This window comes from Rhinoderma darwinii, chromosome 2, assembly GCF_050947455.1.
Source record: "Rhinoderma darwinii isolate aRhiDar2 chromosome 2, aRhiDar2.hap1, whole genome shotgun sequence".
Lineage (NCBI taxonomy): Eukaryota > Metazoa > Chordata > Amphibia > Anura > Rhinodermatidae > Rhinoderma > Rhinoderma darwinii.
In genome coordinates, this window is record NC_134688.1 from 34,847,969 (window position 1) to 34,857,471 (window position 9,503).

The 9,503-nt window shown below is 43.2% G+C and overlaps 1 long non-coding RNA gene across 1 annotated transcript; it reads right to left on the bottom strand.

Moving 5' to 3' along the window:
* Nucleotides 1-5,556: 5,556 nt before the first annotated feature.
* On the bottom strand, nt 5,557-9,503 carry LOC142740440 (uncharacterized). Its single transcript, XR_012880672.1, has 3 exons — nt 6,624-9,503; nt 6,316-6,436; nt 5,557-5,801 (listed from the first exon to the last, which is right to left on the bottom strand). It is a non-coding gene; the product is annotated as an uncharacterized LOC142740440 (long non-coding RNA).

The window sequence follows — 9,503 nt, forward strand, 5'->3', positions numbered from 1 at the left end:
TTTTCAATGGAGTCAATGAAAAACACCTCCAAAAACATCCCAAGAAGTATCCTACACTTCTTTTGATGAGCCGTCATTTTCCACGCCGTATTTTGACGACGCGTAAAATGAAGCCTCGTGGGAACAGAACACCGTAATTTCCATTGAAAGCAATGGGCAGATGTTTGTAGGCGTATTAGGGGCGTAAAACGCCCGAATTACGTCTGAAAACACTGCGTGTGAACATACCCTAATAGAGCGGCGTCAGTCAGAAACTGCCATTACTAAAAAAAACACGTTATTGAAATAAACACTTCCCCACTACAGCTCTCTATCACCAGTTTATTTGTAAAAATGTACATCCAAGACACGGATACCTGTAAAAAAAAAACACAGGCAATAAAACATGGCAATTACAAGCATACAATGATATAATTACATCCAAGAAGCTGATTCCTGACGTCCCCGGCGCTGTCAGCGAGGATGTTTCTGTAGCTGGAACTCCATCAAGATCCTAGCAGGGAAAGTGTCAGAAGAGATGGACACAGCGCTGACGTCATCAGCACTGACGTCGTCAGCGCTGGTCCATCCGAGGGCAGTGGAGCAGAGGGCATGTCTCAGATTTGCAAACAAAAGTCTCCATATGCAAGCCTGAGACAGCGGCGACAATCTTGCATCCAGAACAATAGAGAACGGACAAGAGGGAACAGTGTCAGAAGCAAGAAACAGAAGGACACAGGTAAGGTTTCGTTCACATCTGCATCGGGCTTCCGTCAGACCTTTCCTCAGGGGAACCCATGAACGGAACCTAGTTGCCTACGCTATTGATTCCACCAAAAGAACGGAAACCATAAGCAATGGAAGCATTACCATTGAAATCAATAGTAATGGAAAGCTATGGTTTCCGTTTGGTTTTTGTTCACGGGTTTCCCTGGCGGAAAGGTCTGACAGAACCCGTAGACAGAACCCCGACGCAGATGTGAACAAAGCCTAAGTTAACCATAATTTTGCAGTTTTTAATGAATTTTTTTATGTCTTTTTAAAACTGGATGGTTGCTTTAATTTTCGCTGTGGTGTGGCTTTATGAAATATATACGCACTGCCAGGTTTCCTTACAGATTACAGCTGGTCAATGGGGACGAGGGGGGACACTTTGTGGTCTACTTATTGTCAAGGGACCCTTCTGACAAATAGAGATTGTCCAAAGCGGAGAACCATTTTAAGGTCTGGTTTTGACTCTCCCTTTTTGTTAGAAAAATCCCTAAAAATACCTGCAGTGATCAGCACAATCTGCAGGGGAACCTAACAGGAAGTTTTTAATTTCCCTACAGCGCCACCTCAGCGGATATGAAGCATTGCAGTTTCCCACTGAAATTAATAGGATGTCCATGTAATGCACAGTTGATCCAGGTCCTCTAGAGACACTCTTTGTAGGATTTCTAAATCTCAAACAGCTGTAGAGAAAACTATTCCTTCTATGTATAGACCCAAATTCCTGGTGCTCTAGAGTTCTGTGATTTATAAATAAATTAAATATTATATAAAAGTTTTGACTTTTCATTTACAACTTTCCATAATCTGAAGTAATAACACGTTGTACTCCAAAATGAGTCAAATGTGAAATCCAATCTTGTTGTTGTACCTTGTAAAGTTGTACTTGTCACCTTGTTATTAATCAGATGTTCCATCACCGATTATAAGTCTTACATTATAGAAGCTTTATAGATCCTGAAACTCCAAATAGGAGAATTTTCCAGAAGTGATATAAACCAGATGCTGTATTGTCAAATCGTCAAGCAAAACCAATGACTCATGTTACTCCTGTCTAGTTATAGAGATAGAGAAATATAGGATTGGCTTGTACTCATGCTCTTCATGTGGTTGGGATACATGCGTTTACTAAGCAATGAAGCTGTACAATAAGTATAGCGGGCAGGGTCAAATTTAGAGTTTATTCCGCCCTAGGAACTTTAATCCCCCCCCCCCCCCTTCCATCAAATCCAAAACCTCTGGACTGGTCTCAATTCCTCTCCCTCCATCAAATCCAAAGATTCTGGTCGGGTCCATTGATTCTCCTCCCCCACCTCAACCAAATCCAAAGCTCTTGGGCTGATTATCCATTTGGACATCCATATCTCCCCTAATCAAAACCAAGGCAGACAGCCCCTGGGCTAATCTCATCACCCCCTCCCCATTAAATCCAGGAGTTGGTTATCCTGCAAGTTCAGAACTGTCTATTAGATCCCATTTAAGTGGTTACACCCATTTGAATCCATGATAGATTAGGGGGTTTCTACCATTTGATTTACATGACATGCCTACTGGTTTGAACCTACAAAATATTTTTTATTTTGAACCTGCAAAATATTTTTTATTTTGAACCAAACAATCATTAAGATAAAAAACCCAACTTTATTGTGATATGTATTCACCCTCTGAAAGTCAGTACTTTGTCGTGGTGCCGCCTTTTGGTGCCATTACAGAGAAAAGTCTCTTGGGGTGAGTCTCTATTGGCTTAGCACATCTAGACACTGGAGTCTTTGCCCATTCTTCCAGGCAAAACTGCTCCAACTCCGTCAGATTAGATGGTTATGTTGTGGTACAGCCCCGTACTACATCCCGTACTGTGTTAGCTCCTGTGCCTTATCTAGTGTTGGAGTCGTGTTGTGTCATCTGCCACGCCTGCTGTCATATACAACCTCTGGTATAATCCGCCATGACTGGTGTCATCTTCCTCACCTGTTGTCATATACCACATCTGGTATCATCCGCCACGTCTAGCGTCATCTGCCACATCAAGTTCCATCCGTGCCAAAGTCTCTGCTACTGTCTGGACTCTTTCAGGTACTCTAGTGCTAGGACTTTGCATAGACTTTTGATATAGACTGTTGTTTTGCCAGCTGGCACTCCACTAGGGCACAGCGGCTTAGTTGGTCCACATACCCCTAGATCTTGACAGGCACAGGGTATGGTACTATTATATTCAGGGGCACAGTGTATGGTACTATTATTTTCAGAGGCATAGTGTGTAGCACTATTATATTCAGGGACACAGGGTATTACACTATTATATTCAGGGGCATAGAGTGTGGCACCATGAGAATTTTTTCTTGGCTTATAGGTGCGAAATATTGGAAAAATTAGCTTCCGAAGACATCTGAGCGACAAACGCTGCAGAAATAGGTCGTGGCCAAGAGGTGTCATCATAGAGGTCTGGACTGGATGGAAAAGAAAAGAGAAAAAGAACGACTCCAATCTGAGAAGACATTACATTCACTAAATGTAAATGTTTATTCTTCCTGTTACTGATCAGTACTGTAGTCACTGTATGATATGCAGCGAGATGATGCAGGTGTATCATTCTTTTTTGTGAAACAGCAACTCCCAGCATATCCTTACCATTGTTCATGCTATACTGGGAACTGTGGTTTTATGCTATACAAAACATATGGCAGGGGTTATTTGTGCTTGTGCTCCATATATGTACTGTACTTTGTTCTGGTGCTGTATATATGTACTTAGCTTGGTCCAGGAGTTATATACATCAGAACAACCAAGCAAAATACATATATACAGCACCAAAGAGAAGCTCAATACATATATACAGCACTAAAGAGAAGATCGGTACATATATACAATTTCAGAACCAAGCTCAGCATATAAATACAGCACCAGAATCGAGCTCAGTGTAACACCACCGGGTTTGTGGACACGCTTGACCACTACAACATAATGTAGTAGTAGCTGGTCAAATAAATATAGGACCGTCACTAGTCAGTGGTATCTGGTTGGCAGGCTGGTGCCGGATAGCTGGAGGCTGGCTTGTGCTGGATTTTTGGAAGTGGGCCTGTGCCGGATTATTGGAAGATGACCTGTGCTGGGTTATCGGAAGCTGGCTTGTGCTCTATTATCGGAAGCAGAACTGGTCTCGAACAATGGAGGCAGATACTGGACTTGTCATGGACAACGGATACTGAAATCTTCAAGGACACGGGATTTGACACGGACACCAGACACGGATACTGAAGTTGTCACGGACGCTGGATACAGAAACAGGCTACGGAACCTTTGCAGACCAACACAAGGTCAGCAACAACATTGCTCAGGCACTGAGGAAGTGGGCGGAGTTCCTTAAAAAGTCCAGAGTGTGCTGGAAAAGTTTGGGAGCAATATTCTTGGTGAGCGAGCGCGCACTCTACGGGCACAGTCTGGAAGAGAGAGTAGCATGCTGGCGTCCCAGAGCAGAGATACACCGGTGCAGAGGACAGGATGGCTGGCGGCTACAAAACTAAAACCAAGCATAGTGCATATATGCATCATAACAACCAAGCTCAAAACATATATACATGTACCGAGCTTGGTTTTTGTGATGTATTTATGTACTAAGCTTGGTTGTGGTGCAGTATATACAGAATGTACTGAGCTTGGTTCTGGTGATGTATTATGTGCTGAGCTTTGTTCTGGTACTGTGTATATGTACTGATCGTCTCTTTGGTGCTGTATATATGTATTGAGCTTGGTTTCAGTGTAGTATATATGTATTGAGCTTTGTTCTGGAGTTGTACATTTGTATTGAGCTTGGTTCTAGTGTTGTATATATATGTACTGAGCTTTGTTCTGGTGCTGTATTTATGTACTGGGCTGTGTTCTAGTGCTGTATTTATGTACTGAGCTTGGTTCTGGTTTTATATATATGTATGATTTTGGATCTGGTGTTGTATTTATGTACCGAACTTGGCCTGGGAGATTTTTTCATCGCTTAATGCGCACGGCGCACTGTCCTCCACCTTTCTCACAGTGCACAGCCTAACTAAATGGGCTGAGCACGCTCACTATATTGAATGTGCGCATATAGGTCTATATGTAATTGGTGATTTTAATATGATGTGTGGGTGGGTAAGTAGATATGTAGGCTTATGTAATTATATACATAGTGTGGAAATCCAGTTAAACATTCTGGACATGGAATTTCTTTATTTAGAGTCAACTTTAATATAGGGTGTATTTGGAATATTGTAATTGTTTTATTTGTTTATTAGAATCATTTTCCATGGTGCGATACACAGCGAGTGCTCCCTTTCCACCGGGCATATGTCTTTGTGAGAAAAAAAGAGATCTTGTTGTTAAAAATTTGAATCCCACCCCTGCCTGTATGCCAATAGGTGGTTTGGTGTGTGGTCTGTATTCCTTTTAGGTGGGCTGAATGGGATCATGTGTACTATTTGTAATTCAAATACTTAAGGTTGTGGGTCTGACCTATGTAAATAGGCGGGGTGTAAGGAAAACGTGCAACTGACTTACTTTGCCCTCACCAATTACTCGTTTTTTAAACAAACTTCTGCCTTGCTTGCAGGTTGTTAACAAATGAAGACCTATGTCCGGCCAATGTACACCATGCTGTCTGAACCGTCCATTGCATCCCAAGTCCTTTTGCTGCATCACCAAGCAACCAATCCCACTTCTAGGGACAGGCATGCCTGCCTGCATGATTCTGGTCTTCTACCCAGGTAGTCGTTGGTCACCATGACCAATCTTCGTGACTCCCTGACCACCAGTGTCCAACAAATGTACAGCAAACAGTAGAAAATATGGTCTAGCGATCCAATCTTTGGACTTTATTAGAAACAAACTTCTTAAACCACAACTCGTGAAGTGGTGATACAAAACCGCATACGCGTTTCGAACGCCAACTGCCTTCCTCGCCAACAAATGGCTTCCGAACAGTCTATTACATCCCAAGTCCAAGTACTTGTGCTGCATGAATTCTGGATGCTTTATGTGTGGCGTTATCCTGGCCCCTTTCACTGCTTCCCGCTTGAGTCCTGTAGGCACAAAAACACAGTGCAAATATCCATCGTCACCCATGCCTGCAACTCCTGCCTGAGTAATGCAATTCACTCAACTACTTGTCTATTACATCGTTAACTGATGATTCATTTAGATGCAATAGATATAGTTTATTATATACTTAGCCTTCTTTATGGGCATCATTCCTTTTTATTGGCATCTGATTAAAAAGGGGGCCCTGCTTCACCCCCATAACACTGCAATATTTAAAAAAAAAATCCCTTCACCCAATCTCTAATAACCTCATCTGCCTCTTTTTCCCTTGACAAGGAGCTGCAGCAGCTGCCGGCACCCTTGTTCCTATTTCCCCGAAGCCCTTCCAGATACTTTTGATACCATTGTCCGGAATGTTTTTACTTGCTTTTACCTTCTTCTTTCATCCTGTTTGAACATTTGTTCAGCATCTTCAACATCTTGCCCATCAGCCCTACTATCCTCAACATTAGACCACTCATAATCATCTGACAGATCAGAATCAGACTCACCCACCTGCTGTTGCCATGCCTTCTTCTTCCATTGCTTCACTACAAGTCATATTGTCACCTGTCCTTCCAGTGGTCCTGTAGTGAATTACTTTCTCTGCTGCTCTTCACGATCCAAAAAACTGCTCCTGTAATTACAAACATTATGACAGTACCCTGTGTTGTAAACATTTTGGCAACCCCCATGTTCAGACTATGAGGACCTCCTGGGATCATGCTGCCCTCACCCTCTCAGGAACCCTGCACAAGGGCCCTAGCATTTTGCCCATCATCCTGCCATGTTCCCTCAAATTTTTGCTAGGCTTATACTCATACCTGCCTTGTTTCTACGATGCTAGGACATTTCCAGCCAAACAGCCCTTGTGTTGCATGACTTGTGGGGGCTCCATACTTGGCGATATCCTGGTCCGTTTTGCTGCTTTTTGCAGATTCCTGGAAATATAAAAACCTTCTGCCAGTATTCATTGTCACCCATGCCTGAAGACCGTGACTGGATAACACAACTCACTCAACTACTTGTTTATTGAATCATAGTCCTATGGCCACCTCCAGTTTCACATTGAAATAGCAGGCCCAAATAAAGCCGACTGAACTTCCAGCCTGTGGTGCTTTGAACTTGACGTGCAAGGAACTACAGTAGCCGCCAGCACCCTAGTTCCCACCTCCTCAAGGCCTTGATGTGTCGCAAACTTTTTAGGCAGGGCAACCCTGACTAAAATCCCCCTACACTACTCCACCCCTAATCCCCTCAACCAATTACCTCTACTGCACCCCTAATCCCCTCACACAATTATCTTACACCTAATCTTCAAGTACAAACCTCCATTTTGAACGAAAAAAAAAACCTAGCCTACACTATGCCTATTCCTACCAAACTCTTCATACTTCCCTACCACTGCCCCTTCCTGGGGGCCACATGGCCCACCTTAATAATAATAATAATAATCTTTATTTATATAACGCCAACATATTACGCAGCACTTTACAATTTAGAGGGAACATAAACAGACAATATCAGACATTACATAGTGACAAAGCTAGTTTACAATTCAGACAGGAGGATTGAGGACCCTGCTCGCAAGAGCTTACAATCTATGAGGAAATAAGGGAGACACAAAGTGTAAAAGTGTTTGTTCAGTACAATGGTCCAGCCATCTTTTATACACATGGGGTAGTACACACAAGTCTACATTAGCCGGTCACCAGCCAGTATCCGTGTATAACGGACATGAAATTCAGTACGGTGCAAGGAGTGTGAAGGAATCTTTTTCTGAGGACTAATGGGGCCAAGGAAAGGAGTCTGATTAGGGAATGTTATAGGCTTGTCCAAAAAGATTTGTTTTCAGGACACGTTTAAAACTGTGGATATTGGGAATTAATCTGATTGTCTGCGGTAGCGCATTCCAGAGGACGGTGCAGTGCGAGAAAAATCTTGGACAAAAGAGTGGGAGCTTCGGATTATGGAGGATTTTAATCTAAGGTCATTGGCAGAACATAGAGCATCACAACAGTAAACTATTATGGGGTCTCTGAGAGGGTTCATACACATATTCACAAATAGATACAGAGAGTAACTATACTAGAAGTCCTGCCACCCATACCCCTATAATCCTGCAGCTAAACGCTGTGGACCCCAGGGTGACGGGTAGCATGGATAGGTCCGCTTTCTGCCGCTCGCTTTTATTACTTGTAGTAATGACAACCGTTAGGTGAGCAGTGTCTCCCCTGACTGCTAGCAAAGTTTGGGGCTAAGTGTGGAATACTTGGCACAAGTGCCAAGCGCTGTTACACTAAGTAGTAGAGAAGGCTCCTGAACCCTGTACCTTTTCTTCACCACGGCATTACAATATACAGTATTATATAATATAACCCCTCAGCGGTTACACAACATGAAATCAGTGGCTATTAAATGCATAGGCCTAATGGGCAACCATCTTTTAACTTATCAGAGGGCTTTTCCCATTGGACTTTCTCACATAAATCATGGGTGGACATACCATATGTGAGACCCGGGCAGCTGCATTGGGATCCAGCAGGTAAGGGGGTCCACTATCACCCTAAAAGTAGCTAGTAGCATCCTACTGTCAGATTGCATGTAAAGCATTGAGACAATGAATTTCATAGCTCACAATTACTGGAGGATGGAGAGACATAAGGGGATACTCTATGATATGGGAGATGATATATGGTTGGAGAGCTAAGGCTCATATACTGTTCTTTTACAGGGGCCCTCTGGTGTCTATGTACGCCCCCGTTTGGGGCAATATGTTGCAGGTAGGTTGCCCTCCTATCTTTAGCTGCTGTCAGCTCAATACATTTACAAATCAGAAAAATAGAGGACACATCTGGATTGATGTTAAGTGTAGAGATTGACCGGCGGGTACTGTATATAGTAACTAATCATAGACGTATCTCATCATGTGCTGCATGACTTGTGGACCCTCTATATGTGGCGATATCCTGACCCCTTCCACTGCTTTCTGCTTGAGTCTTATAAATATAAAAACATTCTGCCAGCATCCATTGTCACCCATGTCTGCAGATAATGACTGGATAATGTAACTTACTCAACTCCTTGTCTATTTCATTTCTGTGGTATGGCCACCTCCAGTTGTGATTTAATAGAGTAGGCCTAAATTAGGGCTACCGAACTTTCACCAATGGCGCTGTGAGATCAAAGGCACTAATGTGTCCACTGCAAGTAGTTGCAGCAGCCGCCGGCATCCTGACTCTCACGCTACTTCTCCCCAAGCGCTTGCGAATGCTTGTACCAGGTCTTGATGAGTTGCAAATGTTCTAGGCAAGGAGCCCCTGCCTTAAATCTCGCTACGCTACTCCACCCCTAATCCCCTCAACTAATGGTCTTTGCATCTATCTTCAGGCCAATACCTTTCCCCGTAGACTACTCGGCACTCCCAGACATGTGGACAGCTCCATTTAGAAAAAAAAACAAAAACATTACCTACACTATCCCTATCCCTGCCAACTATCTAAGACTTCCCACTACTACCCCTCTCTTCGTGGGGGCCACATGGCCCTCCTTGTGGTTTCTTATGGGAATTTTGCCCGTTCATGACTTTTTCAGTGCAAAGAGCTACTAGCGGGTACTGTATATAGTAAGTAATGATGGACATACCGCATATAGATTAAATATTGCTTCAGAGAGTCCCCCTGGCAGCAGGCAGCCGATCTTAA